The sequence below is a fragment of the Hyla sarda genome, chromosome 1 (genome assembly GCF_029499605.1).
Source record: "Hyla sarda isolate aHylSar1 chromosome 1, aHylSar1.hap1, whole genome shotgun sequence".
NCBI classification, from domain to species: Eukaryota; Metazoa; Chordata; class Amphibia; order Anura; family Hylidae; genus Hyla; species Hyla sarda.
In genome coordinates, this window is record NC_079189.1 from 362,869,218 (window position 1) to 362,895,405 (window position 26,188).

Here is a 26,188-nt window from a genome sequence, read left to right on the forward strand (position 1 = left end):
TAGGCTTCCAGGCTCCCTGCTACATACACTTCTTTGTCTGAATCCTTATTCAGGTACACCTACCGGCATAGAAAGAGTTAACTAGCGTTGAACTTTTTTTTACCACGTGGTTCGCAGTGACTTCTGCTTTTCGCTGCAACTTTAGGAAGATAAGTTTTTGTGTTGAGTCCTTCCCTCCCTGAAGTCTGGTGGGACCCATGAGTGTAAGCTCTGCGGATCAGTGGGCTGCATTCACACCACGTTTTTGCAATACAATTCCTGTATCAGGTTTTTGATGAAAAACGGATTCCTCAAAACCGGACAAGGGCTGGGTTCACATCACATTTTTGCCATACTGTTTTCAATCCGTTTTTCTAAAGAAAACTGTACGGCAAAAAAACGGATGGAACAGTAAGGGAAAAAGTAAACCGTATGCGTTTTTAAACAGTATACTGTTTTTAAAAGTGCATACAGTTCCGTCAGTTTTTATAGGAAAAAGACCCATACGTTTTTGAAAATGTTGTCCATTTTTAATGGGAGGGGTCTTGGGTGGGGACTTTAGGATTCAAATGCGCATGTGCAAAGTAAAAATTTATATGTTTTTCCCGCATGGAACCGTATATGCATGTGTGTTTCCCATTGACGTCCATGTTAAAAAAAAACGTATGCGGTTGCAGTACAGTTTTTAAACCGGAGACAAAATCATGGTCAACCACGGTTTTGACTCCGGTTTAAAAACCGTACTGCAACCACATACGTTTTTTTTTAACATGGATGTCAATGGGAAACGCACATGTATACGGTTCCATACGGGAAAAACGTATACATTTTTACTTTGCACATGCGCATTTGAATCCTAAGGTCTCCACCCAAGACCCCTCCCATTAAAAATGGACAACATTTTCAAAAACGTATGGGTTTTTTTTCTATAAAAACTGACGGAACTGTATGCACTTTTAACCCCTTCCCGCTATTGGACGTATGCATACGTCCAGGCGAATTACACGTGCGCGCAAATGGACGTATGCATACGTCCAAGCGATCTCCTGCTCTGCCGCGGGCAGCGCAGGAGATCGCGGGTGGGACTCAGCTGTCAATCACAGCCGGAGTCCCACCGCAGCTGCCAGGGCCGCGATCGCGCCGGTCCCGGCAGCATTAACCCCATAGATGCCGTGATCAGTTCTGATCACGGCATCTACGGTGTTTGCAGGGGGAGCGCTCTCCCCCTGCCCATCAATCGCGGCGCCGCGATAAAATAAGGGGGATCAGGGGTGTCCAAGACACCCTCGATCCCCCTTGAAGAGATAGGAGTGAGGTGGCAGGGTTGCCACCCCTCCTATCCCTGCTATTGATCGGCGGAGCGGCCGACCAATAGCAGACTGGGTGCGGGGGGGTTAAAGTTCGGTTCCCCCCCGCTATGCCCGCCCATCGGTGTCCGGGCACAGCGGGGGGAACCGTGTAGTAGCGGCAGCGGCGGTCACTTACCCGGCGGCGGCGGCTGTGATTACGGCGGCGGTGGAGGTAAGTATGACGCCGCGTGTCCAGAGTCTGTTGCCTAGCAACATCTGCAGGGCGACAGTTTAGAGAGTGGTCTCTAAACTGTCGCCCTCCAGATGTTGCAAAACTACAACTCCCACCATGCCTTGACAGCTGTTTGCTGTGTTGGCATGCTGGGAGTTGTATTTTTGCAAGATTTAGAGGGGTTCAGGCTGGAGATCACTGACAGTGGTCTCTAAACTGTAGCCCTTCAGATATTACAAAACTACAACTCCCAGCATGCCCAGACAGCAGTTTGTTGTCTTAGCATGCTGAGATTTGTAGTTTTGCAACATCTGGAAGGCCACAGTTTAGAGACCACTGTCAGTGATCTCCAGCCTGAACCCCTCTAAATCTTGCAAAACTACAACTCCCAGCATTCAGGAACAGCAAATGGCTGTCTCGGCATGCTGGGAGTTGTACTTGCGTGCCTCCAGCTGTTGCATAACTACATCTCCCAGCATTCCCTTTGGCAATCAGTACATGCTGAGAGTTGTAGTTCTGCAACAGCTGGAGGCACACTGGTTGGGAAATGCCGAGTTAGGTAATAGGTTCTATTACCTAACTCAGTATTTTCCAACCAGTGTGCCTCCAGCTGTTGCAAAACTACAACTCCCAGCATGCACGTTCTGTCAGTGCATGCTGGGAGTTGTAGTTCCCCCCCCCCCCCCCTCCCATGTGAATGTACAGGTTACATTCACACTGGCGACGGATTAGAGTGAGTTCCCTGCTTCAAGTTTGAGCTGCAGCCGCAGCTCAAACTCCTAGCGGGAGACTCAGTGTAATCCGCCATCAGTGTGAATGTAACCTAAAAACACTACACTAACATAAAATAAAGAGTAAAACACTACATATACACACATACACTGCCCCCCCCACCACCACCCCTTCCCCCCCAATAACAAATGAAAAACGTATCCTACAGCAGTGTTTCCAAAACGGAGCCTCCAGCTGTTGCAAAACAAAAACTCCCAGCATTTCCGGACAGCCATTGACTGTCCAAGCTTGCTGGGAGTTTAGCAACAGCTGGAGGCACCCTGTTTGAGAATCACTGGTGTAGAATACCCCTATGTCCACCCCTATGCAAATCCCTAATTTAGTCCTCAAATGCACATGGCGCTCTCTCACTTCGGAGCCCTGTCGTATTTCAAGGCAACAGTTTAGGACCACATATGGGGTATTTCCGTACTCGGGAGAAATTGCCTAACAAATTTTGGGGGGCTTTTTCTCCTTTTACCTCTTATGAAAAGGTAAAGTTGGGGTCTACACCAGCATGTTAGTGTAAAAAAAAAACATTTTTGTACACTAACATACTGGTGTTGCCCCATACTTTAAAATTTCACAAGCGGTAAAAGAAAAAAAGCCTCCAAAATTTGTAACACAATTTCTCCTGAGGACGGAGATACCCCATATGTGGGCGCAAAGTGTTCTGGGGGGCGCACAACAAGGCTCAGAAGGGAGAGTGCACCATGTAAATTTGAGGTCTAAATTGGTCATTTGCACAGGGGTGGCTGATTTTACAGCGGTTCTGACATAAGTGTAAAACAATAAATACCCACATGTGACCCCATTTTGGAAATTACACCCCTCACGGAATGTAACAAGGGGTACAGTGAGCATTTACACCCCACAGGTGTCTGACAGATCTTTGAAACAGGGGTCTGTGAAAATGAAAAATAAAATTTTTAATTTGCACAGCCCACTGTTCCAAAGATCCGTCAAATGCCAGTGGGGTTTAAATTCTCCCTGCACCCCTTATTACCTTCCGTGAGGGGTGTAGTTTTAAAAATGGGGTCACATGTGGGGGGGTCCACTGTTCTGGCACCACGGGGGGGCTTTGGAAATGCACATGGCCAAATTCTCTCTCCAAAAGCTCAATGATGCTCCTTCTCTTCTGAGCATTGTAGTTCGCCCCCAGTGCACTTCACGTCCACTAATTGGGTATTTCCATACTCAGAAGAGATGGGGTTACAAATTTTGGGGGGTATTTTCTGCTATTATCCCTTGTAAAAATGTAAAATTTTGGGGAAAACAAGCATTTTAGTGTAAAAAAATTTTTTTTTTTTTACATATGCAAAAGTCGTGAAACACCTGTGGGGTATTAAGGTTGACTTTACCCCTTGTTACGTTCCCCAAGGGGTCTAGTTTCCAAAATGGTATGCCATGTGGGTTTTTTTTTCTGTCCTGGCACCATAGGTGCTTCCTAAATGCGGCATGCCCCCAGAGCAAAATTTGCTTCCAAAAAGCCAAATGTGACTCCTTCTCTTCTGAGACCTGTAGTGCGCCAGCAGAGCACTTTTCATCCCCATATTGGGTGTTTTCTGAATCGGGAGAAATTGGGCTTCAAATTTTGGGGGGTATTTTCTGCTATTACCTTTTTTAAAAATGTAAAATTTTTTGCTAAACCAAGCATTTTTGGTAAAAAAAAAATTTTTTTTTTTACATATGCAAAAGTCGTGAAACACCTGTGGGGTATTAAGGTTCACTTTATCCCTTGTTAGGTTCCTCAAGGAGTCTAGTTTCCAAAATGGTATGCCATGTCGTTTTTTTTTGCTGTCCTGGCACCATAGGGGCTTCCTAAATGCGACATGCCCCCCGAGCAAAATTTGCTCTCAAAAAGCCAAATATGACTCCTTCTCTTCTGAGCATTGTAGTTCGCCCGTAATGCACTTCAGGTCAACTTATGGGGTACCTCCATACTCAGAAGAGATGGGATTACAAATTTTGGGGGGTATTTTCTGCTATTAACCCTTGCAAAAATGTGAAATTTGGGGGGAAACACACATTTTAGTGAAAATTATTTTTTTTTCTTTTACATATGCAAAAGTCATGAAACACCTGTGGGGTATTAAGGCTCACTTAATTCCTTGTTACGTTCCTCAAGGGGTCTAGTTTCCAAAATGGTATGCCATGTTTTTTTTTTTTGCTGTTTTGGCACCATAGGGGCTTCCTAAATGCAACATGCCCCCAAAAAAACATTTCAGAAAAACGTACTCTCCAAAATCCCCTTGTCGCTCCTTCGCTTCTGAGCCCTCTACTGCGCCCGCCTAACAATTTACATAGACATATGAGGTATGTGCTTACTCGAGAGAAATTGGGCTACAAATTCAAGTATAAATTTTATCCTTTTACCCCTTGTAAAAATTCAAAAATTGGGTCTACAAGAACATGCAAGTGTAAAAAATGAAGATTTTGAATTTTCTCCTTCACTTTGCTGCTTTTCCTGTGAAACACCTAAAGGGTTAAAACGCTTACTGAATGTCATTTTGAATACTTTGGGGGGTGTAGTTTTTATAATGGGGTCTTTTATGGGGTATTTCTAATATGAAGACCCTTCAAATCCACTTCAAACCTGAACTGGTCCATGAAAAATAGCGAGTTTGAAAATTTTGTGAAAAATTGTAAAATTGCTGCTGAACTTTGAAGCCCTCTGGTGTCTTCCAAAAGTAAAAACTCATAAATTTTATGATGAAAATATAAAGTAGACATATTGTATATGTGAATCAAAAAAAAAAATATTTGGAATATCCATTTTCCTTACAAACAGAGAGCTTCAAAGTTAGAAAAATGCTAAATTTTCAATTTTTTCATCAAATTTGGGGATTTTTCACCAAGAAAGGATGCAAGTTACCACAAAAATTTACCACTATGTTAAAGTAGAATATGTCATGAAAAAACAATCTCGGAATCAGATTGATAAGTAAAAGCATTCCAGAGTTATTAATGTTTAAAGTGACAGTGGTCAGATGTGCAAAAAAGGGCTGCGTCCTAGAGGTGAAAATGGGCTGTGTCCTTAAGGGGTTAAAAACAGTATACTGTTTAAAAACCCACACGGTTTACTTTTTTCCATACTGTTCCATCTGTTTTTTTGCCATACGGTTTTCTTTAGAAAAACAGATAGAAAACAGTATGGCAAAAATGTTATGTGAACCCAGTCTAAGGGTGCATTCACATCTCGTTTTTGCAATACGGGTCCCATATCCCATTTCTGTACAAAAAACGTATGACTTAACCGAACCGAAACGTATGCATCCGTATATGCCTCCTCACGATTTTAAACCGTATACGATTTGAAAACAGATGTCCGTTTGCATACACTTTAATACGTTTTCCTTAAAAAAAAAACAGATACAGTTTTATGTTTGTCAACATTTTAAATAACGTTTTTTTTTTTAATTTAATTTCCCAAAAAAAAAAAAAATGAAAAACAGTATTGTGCAAACCAGATGTAACCATACGCACATACGGTTACCATAGAACTCCATTTTAAAATAACCGTATACAGGTTGGATACAGTTTTTGACCTGGACACAAAACCGTAGTAGACTACGATTTGGTGCACCGTTAAAAACAGTATAAACCCGTAAAAGATGCAAAACATACACAACCTGATGCTACGGTTGGCATATGGTTTACAATTAAATGTCTATATATACGGTTTGCAATACGGTTCGATAAGTTTTTTCAATGAAACCGGATACGGCAACCGTATTGCAAAAACGAGATGTGAACGCAGCCTAAACTGTATCAAAATGTGTGTATTAATTTTAACCCGTATACGGTTTGAAAAATGATGTCTGGTAGAATCCGTTAAAAACATATAGATTTATTTATATATTTTTTTTAAACAGATGCTACCGGACATCATTTTTCAAACCGTATATGGGTTATTTAAAATTTGTACACACATTTTGATACAGTTTAGTCCGGTTTTGAGGAATCCATTTTTCATCAAAAACCTGATCCAGGAACTGTATTGCAAAAACTTGGTGTGAACCCAGCCTTCATGGGAGTCAATGAGAACTGTATGTGCGTACGGTTCCATCTGGTTTGCACAATACGTTTTTTTTAGTTTTCACATGCGTAGTGAACACCGAATGGAAGAAAAAAAAAGTATATGTTTTTAAGTTAAGTTCATTCATTCCATTCGGTGTGCACTGCGCATGTGCAAACTAAAAAAAACGTATTGTGCAATGGAACCGTACGCACATACAGTTCTCATTGTACCCCATGTTCGGCTGGGTTCACACCACGTTTTGGCTAAGTTTCCACTTGTTTTTTTTTTTTCTGGCAGTTTTTGGAGATCTGCCACTGCAGTTTTTGAGCCAAAGCCAGAAATATAGGACATATAAAGGAAGGACTTACACTTCTCCTCCCTTATGGATCCACTTCTGACTTTGGCTCAAAAACTGCAGTAGCAGATCTTCAAAAACTGCCAGAAAAAACACAAGTGGAAACTTAGGCTGGGTTCACACCACGTTTTTCAAATACGGTAACCGTATACGATTTTCCTGCAAAAAAAACGTATACGACCGTATCCGAAACCGTATGCATAGAGAATGCATTGTAAACCGTATTCCAAATGTTGTTTACGGTTGCATCCGTTTTGCCTCGGATACGGTTTTGCCGATTTTTCAACCGTAGGCAAAAACGCTGTCGACCACGTTTTTGCCTCCGGTTGGAAAACCATATGGGAACCGTATGCGGTTCTTTTAACATTGTTGTCTATGAGAACCGTACACAGAATTTCAGAATACGGTTGCACACGGTTTTTCTAATCCGTTTTTGGAGTTGACACATGCGCAGATTGGAATTTCAATAGAACAATAGTAACTTTATTAAATTGCTGGAAAACGAATTCCAACAAAATAGCAAAACCGTTGGCAAAAACTGATGCAAACGAATAGAACCGTACGGGGAAAAACCGTATACGTTTTAATTTGGAGTCATACGGTTGTATACGGTTGCATACGGTTTTTGCCATACGTTTTTTAGCGGAAAACCATATACGGTAACCGTATTTGAAAAACGTGGTGTGAATCCAGCCTTAGCCTTTTGCAATACAGTTCCTGTATCAGGTTTTTGATAAAAAAAATAAAGGATTCCTCAAAACCTGACTAAACTGTATCAAAACGTGTGTGCAAATTTTTATCTGTATACGGTTTGAAATATTATGTCCGGTTGCATCCGTTTTTTAAGAAAAAAAACGTATACGTTTCTAACTTTTCACTCCATTATGAATAAAGTTTTACTTGAAAAAAAAAAACTGTGCAAAGCCGAAGACCGGATGGAACCGTACGCACATACGGTTCTGTACGGTTCCCATTGACTCCCATGTTAAAAAAAAATGTATATGGTTTAATAGGGTTTTTCACATGGACCATCCGCGTGACCAAAAACCGTGGTAGGCCACGGTTTTCTGTCCAGAAAAAAAAAATAGTAAAAAAACGTATGGTTTGAAAAACGGAGACAACTGTATACATCATGGTGCATACGGTTTTGAATGGAAAGTCTATGGGCACGGTTTTCTGTACGGTTGCATACGTGTTTTTTTTAAGAAACCATATGCCGAAACCGTATAGCAAAATCTATACCCTTCAGTACTTTCACACCACGATTTCAGCCTACAGCTGCAGGATCCGGCTGGGGGAACGGAAAACCAGGCGTTCCCGTACCCCAGCCGGATCAGCGCTGAAATCCATTCACTTTAATGAATGGAACCGGAGTCAAATGGTGACTTCGGTCGACTCATTTCTGCCCTGTATCCGGTTTTGTCACCGGACCTAAAACCGTAGTATACTACAGTTTTAGGTCCGGTCAGGAAATCGGATACGGGTCAAAATTAGCCGACCTGAGTCACCGTTTGACTCCAGTCCGTTCATTAAAGTGAATGGATTTCAGCGCTGATCTGGCTGGGGTACGGGAGAGCCCGGTTTTCCCTTCCCCCAGCTGGATCCTGCAGCTGTAGGCTGAAATCGTGGTGTGAAAGCACCCTTAACCCCTTAAATTTACGTCCTGATGAGTTGGTACTTAACGCACCAGGACGTACCTTTACGTCCTATGCATAACCGCGAGCATTGAAGAGATGCTCGAGTCATGCGCGGCAGGTCCCGGCTGCTGATAGCAGCCAGGGACCCGCCCGTAATGGCGATCATGCGGATGTCCGTCATTAACCCCTCAGGTGCCGTGATCAATACAGATCACGGCATCTGCCGCAGTACGGTACTATGAATGGATGATCGGATCGCTCGCATCGCTGCCGCGGCGATCCAATCATCCAGCATGGCAGCCGGAGGTCCTCTCACCTGCCTCCGCTGCCTTCCACGGGTCTTCTGCTCTGGTCTGCGATCGAGCAGACCAGAGCAGAAGATGATCGATAATACTGATCAGTGCTATGTCCTATGCATATCACTGAACAGTATTAGCAATCGAATGATTGCTATAAATAGTCCCCTATGGGGACATAAAAAGTGTAAAAAAAAAAGTAGTTGTCCCATTTTCCCTATTTCACCCCCAAAAAGTGTAAAAAAAATATTTTATATACTGTACATATTTGGTATTGCCGCGTGCGTAAATATCCCAACTATTAAAAAAAAAATGTTAATGATACCGTACGGTGAACAGCGTGAACATAAAAAAATAAAATAAAAAGCAAATATGGTGTCAATAAAAAGTACAGATCATGGCACAAAAAATGAGCCCTCATACCGCCGCTTATACGGAAAAATGAAAACGTTATAGGTCTTCAAAATAGAGGGATTTTAAATGTACTAATTTGGTTAAACAATTTGCGATTTTTATCAGTAATAAAAAAGTATGTTATCATGGGTATCAATTTAATCGTATTGACCCAAAGAATAAAAAACACATGTCATTTTTACTGTAAATTGTACGGTGTGAAAACGAAACCTTCCAAAATTTGCTAAATTGCGGTTTTCTTTTTAATTTCCCCACACAAATAGTATTTTTTGGGTTGCGCCATACATTATATGGTAAAGTGAGTGATGGCATTACAACGGACAACTGGTCGTGCAAAAAAACAAGCCCTCATACTAATCTGTGGATGAAAATATAAAAGAGTTATGATTTTTTGAAGGCGAGGAGGAAAAAATGAAAACGTAAAAATAAAATTGTCTGAGTCCTTAAAGGGGTACTCCGCCCCTAGACATCTTATCCCCTATCCAAAGGATAGGGGATAAGATGTCAGATCGCCGCGGTCCCACTGCTGGGGAGCCCTGGGATCCCTGCTGCGGCACCGCGCTATCATTACAGCACAGAGTGAGTTCGCTCTGCATGTAATGACGGGCAATAGAGGGTCCGGAGCATCGTTAAGTCACGGCTCCGACCCTCGTGATGTCACGGCCCGCCCCTTTCAATACAAGTCTATGGGAGGGGGTTTGGCGGCCGTCATGCCCCATCCCATAGACTTGCATTAAGGGGACGGGCCGTGATATCACGAGGGGCGGAGCCATGACGTCACGCTGCTCTGTCCCCCGTATCGCCCGTCATTACGCACAGAGCGAACTCGCTCTGTGCTGTAATGATAGCGGGGTGCCGCAGCGGGGATCCCGGGGCTCCCCAGCAGCGGGACCGTGGCGATCTGACATCTTATCCCCTATCCTTTGGATAGGGGATAAGATGTCTAGGGGCGGAGTACCCCTTTAAGGCCCAAATGGGCTGAGTCCTTAAGGGGTTAAAGGAACCTTATACAGTTTTAATATGGTTTTTCACCCGGACAAAGAACCGTGAGAGGCTACGGTTTTGGGTACGGGAAAAAAAAAATTGAGAAAACCATACAAAACGCAAAAAGTACACAACCGGATGCATCGTCTGGCATACGGTTTTCAATGGAGAGTCAATGCATACGGTTTTTAATACGGTTCAGTGCGGTTTTCAAATTGAAAACATATACGGGAACTGTATTGCAAAAACCTGCAGTGAATGTTATATCTGGCGTCCAGCGAAATTGGGAGAAAATTGACACAACTGATACATCAACTGATGCCAGAAGAGTATCAGTTGGCATCAGTTGTGCATCATCCACCATCCATTGTTTGTGATCGCCGGACAGGGGAACGCAGCAAGATGCGTTCCCCTGTCTGTGCTGGTCCGGCAAGTCCAATCATCCAGCAACTCAGACGCCAGATTATTGTGAACTGTCCCATTCAAATGAACGGGATCAGTTCTGGCTTCATTTTCCCTCCAGGACATTTTTTGCAGCGCGGGAGGGGAAGTGAATGGGGTCACGTTGAGAACCACAAGCGGCCATCTTTGGTCGCACAATCATAACCAAAGTCTTCATGTAGCCCTAAAATTGTGTTTTCCAAACAGTGTGTCTCCAGCTGTTGCAAAAGTACAACTCCCAGCATGCCGGGAAGCCTGTGCTAGCATTTCTCCTGCGGTGTTGCTATCAGTGTGTGTGAAGAGTGGGAGAAGAGGCTGTATTGACAATCCAACACAATGGGCAGCACATTGAACACATTTTATAAGTGGTCAGAAACTTGTAAATAACTAATGAAAGAATAAAGTTACTTTAAAACCAAGCACACAATTGTTTTTCTTGTGAAATTCCCAATAAGTTTGATGTGTCACATGACCCTCTTCCTATTGAAAAAAACAAAAGTTGGATTCAAAATGTGCGACTTCAAAATGGCCGCCATGGTCACCACCCATCTTGAAAAGTTTCCCCCCTCACATATACTAATGTGCCACAAACAGGAAGTTAATATCACCAACCATTCCCATTTTATTAAGGTGTATCCATATAAATGGCCCACCCTGTACATTCTCTTTTCCACTCATTCCTTTCCAGTGTTGCTGTAACTGGGGGGTAATACATGTATGGAAAAGCCTATAGCAGTGGTTGATAATATGGAACTACTTGTATGTCTTTTATGCCTTTATACACCCAGATTAGAAATATACAAACAACTGCACCAGCACTTTCATTGTGGAAATGGTGGCACAGATGCAGGGACCAAAAGATCCTCTAGTCAAATTCTGAGATATCGTAAAAGATATTTTCTGCACTGTACTGCTGTAACCACACAAGGTTTATCTTTGCTTTCCTGTCTTCCTGGGTGTGTCATTGTAATTCACCAAAATAGTCAAAAGAAGATATCTAAAAATACTGTCTCGGCAGCACATATTATGCTGGTAGAAGTTAGCAATTTCCAGTAGGCTCAGAATACATGCATGCTGCCATTGTGCTCTGACCCATTTTTTTTTGCACCGAACAGACCCTGAATGGGTCAGAGCACAACGGACACCATTGAGTCTCATTGACTTTGAATGGGGTCTGTCAGGTTTGCGTCTAAGGTCCGTTGTTTTACAGGAGTTGAGCAGAGAAGAAATTAGGAGATGCAGGATTATTTTCTCTGCTTAACTCCCGTAATGTGGAGAGACTACTAGCGGAGCTCCTCTGATCCAAGCTCAACACTAATGTGAACGCTGCCATAGATATATAAATACAGCACAAGTAAACTTTATACCCTAAATTTACTGTAGAAAAACATATTCCTGGCCCTCTGCTATTTTAGTTTTAGATGTATACCTTAAAGCCATATATTGCAGTTTCACGTTTTAGGGTACATTCCCACGTGCTGTATTTTGCTGTGTATTTGCTGCTGCGTAATTTTCTATTAAAGTCAATGGGAAGCAAAACCAGCTGAGTATTTTGCCAGCCCTAGACTTCAATGGGAAAGAAAATATGCAGCAGCAAAAGAGCAGCAAAATACAGCACGTGGGACTGTACCCTTAAATTATTGTTACTTAGCAGTGTGGTATCCTTGATTCCTTTGGTTCTTTTTTGTCTATAAAATATTTTACCATTCTAGCAATTTAGGTTATAATACTGTGTGTTGCAAATGCTTCTTAGATGTAATAACAAGTGAACACTACATACATACATAAATATATACATACCCTGAATCTGTACATAAAGTAATTAGTGTTGCAGAAAATAAGCAAGACTTGAAATTGCTGCAACACAGAAAGTTACTAATTTTGAAATGACGAGAAAAAGAATGGTAAAAAAAAAATGAGAATGTTTGTAAATCCCCTAAATTGGTTCTGAAGGGGTTTATATCAGTATATTCAGTCTGAAATCATTTTAAGGCATCCGGTTGAACAGTAAATGTCTGAAACTTGGACATCTGAATAAATTGCATGCATACTGGCTAGTTGGATTGGACTATATGAAACTATGAATATAATAGTCATTGTTTTTAGTTTTTTTTTTATTATCAAAGTATCATTTTGTAGGATCTGGATTACAAAGAAAAAAAAAGGATGTGGTTTCCAAAGAAACAAGAACAAGACAGGAAGGAAACTAAGTGTACAAAACACCTCCAAGAAGATCAGATTAAGAATTATAAATGACAGAAATCTGCAAACACCTGCAATAGGAGGAAAGAATGGATTGAATTCTGAAATACTAAAAAATGTATAAATAAATAAATAAACATTGTAGGAAGTAACACAGATGTCACATTATTGTTTGGGAGCTAGAACAAAGAAAGGAACCTAAAAAGTGCGGCACACAATGTAAATGAAGAGGATGTGGGGCTTAATGATTCTACAGTGTAAATGGAAGAAAAATACTATGGGCTATGTCGGGCAAAGTTCTCTTACTTTAAGTGAATGGGGCTAGACTGCATTTCACAGTTCCTAGCCGACACACAGCATACTCACCTTTCGTTCAATGGCCTGATATACTAAGAGTGTTGTGTAGTTTTCTTTGTGGATTTAAATTCCCTACTATTTTTTTCCACGGTATTTACTAAGGTTTCCCTACATTTTGCTTAATTTTTTTTACACATGCTCTGATCGGTCAGGTTTTTCAGTCACATCCACTACATATTCTCTGGAAACCTTAGCAACCTTAGTATGTTGGGGACAGGCCCCCTTTTTGGGCAACCACACCCTCTTTTCAGTAGCTGGGACAGAGACACTGGTCCGGGTTGAGGGAAACAGTCAGGACAACACAAGAGTCACTTAAGAACATATCTATGAGTGTTCTTGAGTGGCCGAGCCAGAGCCCTGACTTGAATCCAATCAAACATCCCTGGAGAGGCCTGAAAATGGCTTCCACCGATTGTGTGCATCCAATCTGACAGAGCTTGAGAGGATCTGCAGAGAAGTATTGCAGATGATCCACAAATCCAGGTGTGCAAACCTTGTGGAATTATCTCCAAGAAGAAGGGTGGCTGTAACCGCACTGTCTCTGTAACCCCACTGTCACTTTAAGCATTAATAACTCTGAGATGCTTTTTTTTTTTATTTTCCTTTTTTTATTATTATTATAACATAAAATTAAATACAATTTCTTTACAGAAAAACATCACCTTACATTTCATGCATAAAAAAATCTTTTGCCGAGGCTAATGTAAAATCTAAGTAATCAAGGCTCTCATCTTCTTTCAGAACTTTCACCCCCATAGGTCCTTTAATATTACCTGTTACCAAAGGCATTAAAGAGGATTTTTCCCAGTTAATTTTAAAACCAGAAACCCTCCCGAAATCCTCAAAGACCCTAATTGCTACTGGAACCCCTATATACGCGTTTTCTAAGAATAGGAGAATATCATCAGCGTACTTCTACTACCTTAATCCCGAATCCCCTAAGATCTTCCGCTTTTTTGAACTTCCTCGCCAGTGGCTCCAAAAAAAGAACAAATAACATAGGTGAGAGAGGACATCCCTGCCATCATTGAAAGATACCTTATACCTTTAAGCATTAATAACTCTGGGATGCTTTTACTTTTCATTCTGATTCCAAGAATGTTTTTTCATGACATATTCTACTTTATGTCAGTGGTAAAATTTTGTTGATACTTGCATTATTTCTTGGTGAAAAATTCCAAAATTTTGCATTTGAAAATTGTGCATTTTTTTTTTTTTAACTTTGAAGCTCTCTGCTCATAAGGAAAATGGATATTACAAATAAATTATATACACAATATGTCTACTTTATGTTGGCATCATAAAGTTGACATGTTTTTACTTTTGGAAGACATCAGAGGGCTTCAAACTATAGCATAAATTTTCTAATTTTTCACAAAACTTTCAAAATCGAAATTTTCAGGGACCAGTTCAGTTTTGAAGTGGATTTGAAGGGCCTTCTTATTAGAAATTTCCCATAAATTACCCCATTATAAAAACTGCACCCCTCAAAGTATTTACACTGGCATGTTCTTGTAGACCCAGTTTTTGAATTTTTACAAGGGGTAAAAAGGAGAGAAATCTTCTTAAAATGTGTAACCCAATTTCTCTCAAGTAAGGAAATACCTCATATGTGTATGTGAAGTGTTCTGTGGGTGCACTAGAGGGCTCAGAAGGGAAGGAGCGACTGTAGGATTTTGTAGAGGGAGCTTTTCTGAAATGGTTTTTGGGGGGCATGTCTCATTTAAGAAGCCCCTATGGTACCAGAACAGCAAAAAAATAAAATAAAATTAAATAAAAAAAAAACACCCCTCAAGGAACGTAACAAGGGGTACAGCGAGTCTTAACACACCACACCATGTAACCCCATTTCTTCTGAGTATGGAATTACCCCATGTGTGGACGTCAAGTGCTCTGCTGGCACACTACAGTGCTCAGAAGAGAAGGAGTCACATTTGGCTTTTGGAAAGCAAATTTTGCTGAAATGGTTTTTGGGGGGCATATCACATTTAGGAAGCCCCTATGGTGCCAGAACATTAAAAAAAAACACATGGCATACTATTTTGGAAACTGCACCCCTCAAGGAACGTAACAAGGGGTACAGTGAGCGTTTACACCTCACAGGTGTTAGACGACTTTTTGTTAAAGTTGAATGTGTAAATGAAAACAACATTTTTTTTTCAAAAAATGCAGTTTTTCCCCTAATTTTACAAGGGGTAATTGGAGAAAATGACCCCCAAAATTTGTAACCCCATTTCTTCTGAGTATGGAAATACCCCATGTATGGATGTCAAGTGCTCTGCTGGCGCACAACAATGCTCAGAATAGAAGGAGCGCCATTGAGCTTTTGGAAAGAGAATCTGTTTGGAATGGAAGTCGGGGGCCATGTTTGTTTACAAAGCTCACCGTGGTGCCAGAACAGTGGCCCCACATGTGACCCCATTTTGGAAACTACACCCCTCACAGAATTTAATAAGGGATGCAGTGAGTATTTACACCCCACTGGCATTTGACAGATCTTTGGAACAGTGGGCTGTGCAAATGAAAAATTACATTTTTCATTTTCACAGACCACTGTTCCAAAAATCTGTCAGACACCTGTGGGGCATAAATGCTCACTGTACCCCTTATAACATTACATGAGGGGTGTAGTTTCCAAAATGGGGTCACATGGGGTCCATTGTTCTTGAACTATGGGGGCTTTTTAAACAAACATGGCCTTCAATTCCAGACAAATTTTCTCTTCAAAAGCCCAATGGCGCTCCTTCTCTTCTGAGCATTGTAGTTCGCCCACAGAGCACTTTACATCCACATATGGGGTATCTTCTTACTCAGAAGAAATGGGGCTACAAATTTTGGGGGGGCTTTTTTCCTATTTTCCCTTGTGAAAATTAAAAATTTAGGGTAACACCAGCATTTTTTTTTTCATTTTCCCATCCAACTTTAATGAAAATTCGTCAAACTCCTGTGGGGTGTTAAGGCTCACTATACCCCTTGTTACATTCCGTCAGGGGTGTAGTTTCCACAATGGGGTCACATGTGGGTATTTATTTTTTTGCGTTTATGTCAGAACCGCCATAAAATCAGCCAAATGTACATAGTGCGCTCTCACTCCTGAGCCTTGTTGTGCGCCCACAGAGCATTTTACGCCCATATGAGGGGGAATTTCCGTTACAAATTGCGGAAATTGCGTTAAAAATTTTGGGGGTCTTTTTTCCTTTTACCGCTTGTGAAAATAAAAGGTATAGGGCAACACCAGCATGTTTTATTTTTTTACACTAAAAGGCTGGCGTTACCCCCAACTTTTCCTTTTCAGAAGGGGTAAAAGGAGAAAAAGCCCCCCAAAATTTGTAGTGCAATTTCTCCCAAGTACGGAAATACCCCATATGTGGCCCTAAACTGTTTCCTTGAAATACGAAAGGGCTCCGAAGTGAGAGAGCGCCATGCGCATTTGAGGATTAAATTTGGGATTGCATAGGGGTGGACATAGGGGTATTCTATGCCAGTGATTCCCAAACAGGGTGCCTCCAGCTGTTGCTAAACTCCCAGCATGCCTGGACAGTCAGTGGCTGTCCGGAGATGCTGGGAGTTGTTGTTTTGCAACAGCTGGAGGCTCCGTTTTGGAAACACTGCCGTACAATACGTTTTTCATTTTTATTGGGGGGGACAGTGTAAGGGGGTGTATATGTAGTGTTTTACCCTTAATTATGTGTTAGTGTAGTGTTTTTAGGGTACAATCACACAGGCGGAGATTTACAGTGAGTTTCCCGCTAAGAGTTTGCACTGCGGCTAAAAATTTGCAAAAAATTCAAACTTCAAGCAGGAAACTTACTGTAAACCCGCCAATGTGAATGTACCCTGTACATTCACATGGGGGGGGGGGGGGGGGCGCAACCTCCAGCTGTTCCAAAACTACAATTCGCAGCATTTACTGACAGACCGTGCTGGGAGTTGTACTTTTGCAACAGCTGGAAGCACATTGGTTGGAAAACGTTCAGTTAGGTTCTGTTACCTAACTCAGTATTTTCCAACCAGTGTGCCACCAGCTGTTGCAAAACTACAAATCCCAGCATGTTCTGATCGCGGAAGGGCATGCTGGGAGATGTCGTTATGCAACAGCTGGAGTTAGGCAACTACAACTCCCAGTATGCGGAGACAGCTGTTTGCTGTTTGGGCATGCTGGGATTTGCAGTTTTTCAACATCTGGAGGGCTACAGTTTAGAGACCACTTGTCACTGATCTCCAAACTGTGGCCCTCCAGATGTTGCAAAACTGCAAATCCCAGCATGCCCAGACAGCAAACTGCTGTGTGGGCATGCTAGGAGTTGTAGTTTTGCAAGATCTAGAGTGCCACAGTTTACAGACCACTGCACAGTGATCTCCAAACTGTGACCCTCCAGATGTTGCAAAACTGCAAATCCTAGCATGTCCACACAGCTATCAGCTGTCTGGGCATGCTGGGAGTTGTAGTTTTGCAACATCTGGAGGACTACAGTTTAGAGACCACTGTATAGTGGTCTCAAACTTTAGCCCTCCAGATGTTTCTAGGCAACTCCCCGGCTTCCGTAGAATCCAGGGAGCCACATCGCCGTCCTCTGCTGCCGCCAATCACCACTGCCGATCGTCACCTCCGCCACCGCCGATGGGTAAGTGGACTTTGGTGCCGGTCCCTGTCGGTTTCCCCGTTCTGCCCCGCCTATTGTGGGTGGGCAGAATGGGGAAACCGAAAGTTAACCCCCACGCCCCCAATCTGCTATTGGTAATCGCTTCTTGAAGACCAATAGCACCCCTGCCACCTCACTACTACCCCTTCAGGGGGATCGTGGGTGTTTTAGACAACCGCGATCCCCCTTATATTCCGGGTCACCATAGACCTGTATGACCCGGAACCGGCGCAAATCGCCGGTGTGAATTCACCGGCGATTTGCGACGACCGCCGACATGGGGGGGGATGATGACCCCCCTGGGCATTTGAGCGGGGTTCCCGCTGATCGCAGTGGGGACTGAAATTCCCACGGCATACATTTACGTCCCGGGTCCTTAAGTACCAGGGTGTCAGGACTTAAGCGTACGCCCTGGGTCCTGAACTGGTTAAAGAGTTGATAGCAGACATTGGCGGTATCCCTGGTGTCTGCCATTACTGGCAGATCACCAACTGCTGATAGCACTTCTGCGCTCGCTTCATGTACAGGATGTAAATGTAAATGCTGGGGCATTAACCCCTTAAGGACACAGGGCGTACAGGTATGCCCTGATGTCCTTGTACTTAAGGACATCAGGCACCCCGTGCAAACTCCTGGCAATCTGCGGAGATTCCTGGTCAATCGGGTCCCCGGTGACCCAGAAAAAAAGGGTGATAGTTGCCGTCCGAGATGGCACCTATGACCCTTTAGCAGCAGGAGTGAGGTGGCACCGGAATGTAATAAGGGAAATGGGGGTAGTGAGCATTTACACCCCACAGGTGTGTGACCGATTTTTTGAACAGTGGTATATGAAAATGAAAAATTTTATTTTTCATTTGCACAGCCCACTGGTCCAAAAGTCTGTCAAACGCCATTGGGGTGTAAATGCTCACTGTACCCCTTATTACATTCCATGAGAGGTGTAGTTTCCAAAATGGGGTCACATGTGTGGGGGGTCCACTGTTCTGGCACCATGGGGGGCTTTGTAAAGTCACCCATTCCAATCAAAATCTCTCTCCAAAAGCCCAATGACGCTCCTTCTCTTCTGAGCATTGTAGTTTGCCAACAGAGCACTTTACATCCACACATGGGATATTTCCATACTCAGAAGAAATGGGGTTATAACTTTTGGAGGGCATTTTCTCCTATTACTTCTTGTACAAATGGTAAATTTGGGGAAAAAACTGCATTTTAGTGGAAAAAATTATTGAATTTACACATCTGAATTTAGCGAAAAGTTGTCAAACACCTGTGGGGTGTTAAAGGGGTTATCCAGGAAAAAAACTTTCTTTATATAGCAACTGGCTCCAGAATGTTAAACAGATTTGTAAATTACAATAAAAAATCTTAATCCTTTCAGTACTTATGAGCTGCTGAAGTTCAGTTGTGTCTTTTCTGTCTAAGTGCTCTCTGATGACATGTCTCAGGAACTGTCCAGAGTATAAGCAAATCCCCATAGCAAAACTCTTCTACTCTGTGCAGTTCCCGAGACAAGTAGAGATGTCAGCAGAGAGCACTGTTGTCAGACAGAAAAGAAAAGATTAAATTAGGGATTGCATAGGGGTGGACATAGGGGTATTCTATGCCAGTGATTCCCAAACAGGGTGCCTACAGCTGTTGCTAAACTCCCAGCATGTCTGGACAGTCAGTGGCTGTCCGGAAATGCTGGGAGTTGTTGTTTTGCAACAGCTGGAGGCTCCGTTTTGGAAACACTGCCGTACAATACGTTTTTAATTTTTATTGGGTGGGGGGGGGGGGACAGTGTAAGGGGGTGTATATGTAGTGTTTTACCCTTAATTATGTGTTAGTGTAGTGTTTTTAGGGTACAATCACACAGGTGGAGATTTACAGTGAGTTTCCCGCTAAGAGTTAAACAGATTTGTAAATTACAATAAAAAATCTTAATCCTTTCAGTACTTATGAGCTGCTGAAGTTGAGTTGTGTCTTTTCTGTCTAAGTGCTCTCTGATGAAATGGGTCTCAGGAACTGTCCAGAGTATAAGCAAATCCCCATAGCAAAACTCTTCTACTCTGTGCAGTTCCCGAGACAAGTAGAGATGTCAGCAGCTGATAATTATTGGAAGGATTAAGATTTTTTAATAGAAGTAATTTACAAAAGTCACTCTCAAAAATCCCATTGTCGCTCCTTCCCTTCTGAGCCCTCTACTGCGCCCACAGAACACTTTACATTCACATATGAGGTATTTCCTTATTTGAGAAAAATTGGGTTACAAATTTGGGGGGGGGGGGGCTTTTTCTCTTTTTACCCCTTGTAAAAATTCAAAAACTGGGTCTACATGAACATGCGAGTGTAAAAAATGGAGATTTAGAATTTTCTCTTTTACTTTGCTGCTATTCCTGTGAAACAAACTTACTGATAATAATGTTGTGTACTTTTATAATGTACTCATTTATGGGGTATTTCTAACACAAAGAATTCACTTCAAAACTGAACTGGTCCCTGAAAAATTCCTATTTTGAAAATGTTGTCAATAATTGGAAAATTGCTGCTGAACTTTGAAACCCACTAATGTTTTCCAAAAGTAAAAACATGTCAACTTTATGATGCAAACATAAAGTAGACATATTGTATATGTAAATCAATATATAATTTTTTGTTATGTCTATTTTCCTTACAAGCAGAGAGCTTAAAAATGTGAAAAATGCTAAATTTTCAAATTTTTCATGAAATTCTGGATTTTTTCATGAAGAAATGATGCAAGTATTGACAAAAATTTACCACTATGGTAAATTAGAATATGTCACCAAAAAAAATTCTCGGAAACAAATTCATAAGTAAAAGCATCCCAGAGTTATTAATGCTTAAAGGAGAACTCCGGAATATAAAAATGGTCCCCCATACTGCTGCAGCCGGTAAACGGCTCCGGTCTCCGCCGTGATCCTCTTCCTGGTTGCCGGTGGTCGGAGAATCATACTGCGCTCAGCCAATCACCAGCCGCAGCGAAGTCTGACTCTGCCGGTGATAGGCTGAGCGGCAGTGTGAGAACGCTTCAGGGCACAAAATTCTTCACTACATCGGCACCTGCTGCCGGGGCCAAAAACGTCACACTGCCGCTCAGCCTATGGGCGGCTGAGTCCGGACTTCACTGCGGCCGGTGATTGGCTGAGCGCAGTATGACTCTCCGACCACAGGCAACCAGGAAGAGGAACGTGGCGGAGACCGGAGCCGGTTACCGGAGGCCCCGGGGGAGCGGAGGAAGGTATGTACATCTTTATTATTTTTACTGCCAGCAGTATGGGGGACAATTTTTATATTCCGGAGTTCTCCTTTAAAGTGACAGTGGTCAGATGTGCAAAAAAAAATGCCCTGGTCCTTAACCCCTTGAGAACCAGGCCATTTTACACCTTAGGACTGGAGCGTTTTTTGAACATCTGACCACTGTCACTTTAAACATTAATACCTCTGGGATGCTTTTAGCTATCATTCTGATTCAGAGATTGTTTTTTCGTGACATATTCTACTTTATGTTATTGGTAAAATTTTGTCGATACTTGCATGATAAAATTGAAAATTTTGCATTTTTCTTTGACTTTGAAGCTCTCTGCTTGTAAGGAAAATGGATATTCCAAATAAAAAAAAATTTTATTCACAAATACAATATGTCTACTTTATGTTTGCATCATAAAATTGACGTGTTTTTACTTTTGGAAGTTACCAGAGGGCTTCAAAGTTCAGCAGCAATTTTCCAATTTTTCACAAAATTTTCAAACTCACTATTTTTCATATTAGAAATACCCCACAAATGACCCCATTATAAAAACTGCACCCCCCAAAGTATTCAAAATGACATTCAGTCAGCGTTTTAACCCTTTAGGTGTTTCACAGGAATAGCAAAGTGAAGGAGAAAATTCACAATCTTCATTTTTTACACTCGCATGTTCTTGTAGACCCAATTTTTGAATTTTTACAAGGGGTAGAAGGAGAAAATTTATACTTATATTTGTAGCCCAATTTCTCTCGAGTAAGCACATACCTCATATGTCTATGTAAAGTGTTCGGCGGGCGCAGTAGAGGGCTCAGAAGCGAAGGAGCGACAAGGGGATTTTGGAGAGTACGTTTTTCTGAAATGGTTTTTGGGGGGCATGTTGCATTTAGGAAGCCCCTATGGTACTAGAACAGCAAAAAATCCCCACATGGCATACCATTTTGGAAACTAGACCCCTTGGGGAACGTAACAAGGAATAAAGTGAGCCTTAATACCCCTCAGGTGTTTCACGACTTTTGCATATGTAAAAAAATATATATATTTTTTCACTAAAATGTGTGTTTCCCCCCAAATTTCACATTTTTGCAAGGGTTAATAGCACAAAAGACCCCCCAAAATTTGTAACCCCATCTCTTCTGAGTATGAAGGTACCCCATAAGTGGACCTGAAGTGCACTACGGGCGAACTACAATGCTCAGAAGAGAAGGAGTCATATTTGGCTTTTGGAGAGCAAATTTTGCTCGGGGGGCATATTGCTTTTAGGAAGCCCCTATGGTGCCAGGACAGCAAAATAACCCCCACATGACATACCATTTTGGAAACTAGACCCCTTGAGGAACGTAACAAGGTGTACAGTGAGCATTTACCCCCCACTGGTGTCTGTCAGATCTTTGGAACAGTGGGCTGTACAAAATGTTTAATTTGCACAGCCCACTGTTCCAAAGATCCGTCAGACACCTGTGGGGTGTAAATTCTCACAGCACCCCTCAATACATTCCGTGAGGGGTGTAGTTTCCAAAATGGGGTCACATGTGGTTTTTTTTTTTTTGCGTTTGTCAAAACCGCTGTAATAATCAGCCACCCCTGTGCAAATCACCTCAAATGTACATGGTGCACTCTCCCTTCTGGGCCTTGTTGTGCGCCCCCAGAGCACTTTGCGCCCGCATATGGGGTATCTCCGTAGTCGGGAGAAGTTGCATTACAAATTTTGGGGGGCTTTTTTCCCTTTTACCTCTTGTCAAAATGAACAGTATAGGGCAACACCAGCGTGTTAGTGTAAAAAAAATATTTTTTTACACTAACATGCTGTTGTAGACCCCAACTTCACCTTTTCATAAGGGGTTAAAGGAGAAAAAGCCCCCCAAAATTTGTTAGGATATTTCTCCTGAGTACGGCGATACCCCATATGTGATCCTAAACTGTTGCCTTGAAATACGACAGGGCTCCAAAGTGAGAGCGCCATGCGCATTTGAGGCCTGAATTAGGGATTTGCATAGGGGTGGACATAGGGGTATTCTACGCCAGTGATTCCCAAACAGGGTGCCTCCAGCTGTTACAAAACTCCCAGCATGCTTGGACAGTCAACGGCTGTCCGGCAATACTGGGAGTTGTTGTTTTGCAACAGCTGGAGGCTCCATTTTCAAAACAGTGGCGTACCAGACGTTTTTCATTTTTATTGGGAGGGGGCTGTGTAGGGGTATGTGTATATGTAGTGTTTTTTACTTATTTTATTTTGTGTTAGTGTAGTGTAGTGTTTTTAGGGTACAGTCACACGGGCGGGGGATTACAGCGAGTTTCCCGCTGCGAGTTTGAGCTGCCGCGCAAAATTTGCTGCATCGCAAACTTGCAGCCTGATACTCACTGTAAGCCCCCTGCCCATGTGAATGTACCCTGGGGGGACGGGACCTCCAGATGTTGCAAAACTACAACTCCCAGCATGCACAGTTTATCAGTGCATGCTGGTAGTTATAGTTTTGCAACAGCTGGAGGCACACGGGTTGGGAAACGCTGAGTTAGGAAACAGACAATGTTTCCCAACCAGTGTGCCTCCAGTTGTTGCAAAACCACAACTCCCAAACATTCTCAGGCATGCTGGAAGTAGTAGTTCGGCAACATCTTTAGAGCCAGATGTTGCCGAACTACAACTCCCAGCATGCTTGGAGTTGTAGTTTTGCAACATCTGGAGGACTACAGTTTGCAGACCACTAATACAGTGGTTCCCAATCTGTGCCCTTCCAGATGTTGCAAAACTACAACTCCCAGTATGCCAAAACTGTCCAGGCATGCTGGGAGTTGTAGTTCTGCAACATCTGAAGGGCCAGATGTTACAGAACTACAACTCCCAGCATGCCTGGACAGTAAGGGCATGCTGAGGATGTGTAGTTATGCAACATCTGGAAGGGCACAATGGTCTCCAAACTGTAGACCTCCAGATGTTGCAAAACTGCAACTCCCAGCATGCCCAGACGCCAAGGGCTGGCTGGGCATGCTGGGAGTTGTAGTATACAGGGTCCCATTACAGCAATGCATGTCGCTTTACGGCGACGTGCATTGCTGTAAAGGGCCCGACCGCGGCTGAAGAGGAACTCACCTTTCGCCGCCGCAGTCTTCATCGCCGGGATCCAGGTCTTCAGGGACGAGGTAAGTATTGGGGCCGGTCCCCAGCACTCCCCCTTCCCCCACTGCGTCCTCCGGTCTTCCTCCCGTCCTCTCCGGACTTCCAGGGGCAGGGCAGGGTGGGAGGAAGTAACCGCCCCCCCCCCCCCCTGCGATTGGTCGGTTAACTAACCGACGGATCGCAGGGGATCGGAGGAGGTGGTAGGCTTGCCACCTCTCTCCTAGTCTTCAGCATGGTCCTGGCTGTCTGTGACAGCCGGGATCATGCAAAATTACCGGGCGGTCGGGTACATGGCCCCCCTTGGCGTTTGCCCTGGATGCCTGCTGAAGGATTTCAGCAGGCATCCGGTTCCGATCTCTGCCCGGCGAGCGGCAGAGACCGGAAATACAACAGGACGTTCTCTAACATTAAAGCCCAGGTAGCGGGGACGTTAGAGAACGTCCTATGTCCTTAAGTGGTTAAAGGGGTACTCCGGTGAAAAACTTTTTTTTTTTTTTATCAACTGGTGCCAGAAAGTTGAACAGATTTGTAAATTACTTCTATTAAAAAATCTTAATCCTTCCTGTACTTATTAGCTGCTGAATACTACAGTGGAAATTATTTTCCATTTGAAACACAGAGCTGTCTGCTGACATCAAGAGCACAGTGCTCTCTGCTGACATCTCTGTCCATTCTAAGAACTAGGTTAGAAGAAAATTCCGATAGCAAACAAATGCTGGTCAAGGCAGTTCCTAAAATGGACAGAGATTTCAGCAGGGAGCACTGTGCTCATGATGTCAGCAGACAGCTCTGTATTTCAAAAAGAAAAGAATTTCCGCTGTAGTATTAAGCAGCTAATAAGTACAGGAAGGATTAAGATTTTTTAATAGAAGTAATTTACAAATCTGTTTAACTTTTTGGCACCAGTTGATTTAAAAAAAAAAAAAAAAAAAAGTTTTTCACCGGAGTACCCCTTTAAGGGGTTAAAGTACCAGGGCACCAGGACATACATTTATGTCTAATGTCAGTAAAAGCTTAAAGGGAATGTGTCACCTAGATTTTTTCCTGATTATAGCCATTTACTGAAACACTTCTATTTTTCTAATTGGTTTCTATTATCTGATTATTTTTGTTATTTATTATTTTGTGCATTGCTATAGTGGCTGCCATGTTGTCTGATATCACATTTCACTGTACTCCTGGTATGTGCTGTGAACAAAGGCATTACTGGGGAGCGATCTGTACAGAACAGAAAGTCTCAGCTTAGTTTTTTAGGCCTAGTGGCCAGAATGGGAACTACAAGATTTTAGGATTATTATAAAAGATATAGATATAAAAATGGAAAATTAGAAAAAACAGCACCAGAAATTCTTTAAAAAATATGGCTAACATAAAAACCTGATTTAAACAACAGGCCATTTTGTGATGACATATTCCCTTTAGTGATAGAAAAAGGTTGAGCTAAAATTAGCTAAAAGATCCACTGCAGAACAAACACAAACGGATCCCATTGACTTTTAAAGGGGCCTGTTGAGTCTCTGTCTGGTGTCTGTTTTTTTGCAGGATTTGCGTGGAATAAAAAAAAGAACAGCTCATGTCCCGCTATGTCAACAGACTTTGCGAACGGCGCTCCGTAAACAGAGCTCCAACACATATGTGAATGAGCCCCAAACACTGTGGAGCTGCTATGGTATATAACCTGAAGTGGACTGTGCACACATGGCATCGCAGAAATATTGATAAATGGGCCAAAAACTCATAAACATTCATTTGCAGTCAAATTTTTTTTCTTTTTGCCCTTTATCGAAAATGTAAGTTAATTGTAGTGCACAAGTGCAGCTTATAGTGTGCATTTATTATTAATGTTAATGTAATTAACCCCTTAAGGACATGCACCGTAAATGTCTTAACGCACAGCGCCTACATTTATGGCACGGTGTTCCGGGACAGGGTGATCAGGCCAGGACGGCTGCTGTTAGATGCCCTTGGGGGTGGGGGTCCTTAATTGGGGGGGGTCCCAATTCAGACCGGCAATCTTCGTCGATTCCGGGTCATACGGGTCTCCAGTCACCTGGTGACCCGGAAAATAAGGGGGATCGGGAGTGTCCCCCGGTCCCCCTGAACGGATAGGAGTTAGGTGGCAGGGGTGCCACCCCTCCTATCCCTGCTATTGGCGGGTCAGAAGCGACCCACCAATAGCAGATCGAAGGCGGAGGGGTTAAAGTT

General features: G+C 42.7%; 2 protein-coding genes across 6 annotated transcripts in view; one reads left to right on the forward strand and one right to left on the reverse strand.

Moving 5' to 3' along the window:
- DOCK8 (dedicator of cytokinesis 8) overlaps positions 1-26,188 on the reverse strand; it is a 238,314-nt gene that overhangs the window by 174,200 nt on the left and 37,926 nt on the right. The window lies entirely within an intron of this gene.
- Positions 1-26,188, forward strand: part of LOC130274472 (zinc-regulated GTPase metalloprotein activator 1B-like) — a 164,636-nt gene that overhangs the window by 93 nt on the left and 138,355 nt on the right. The window lies entirely within an intron of this gene.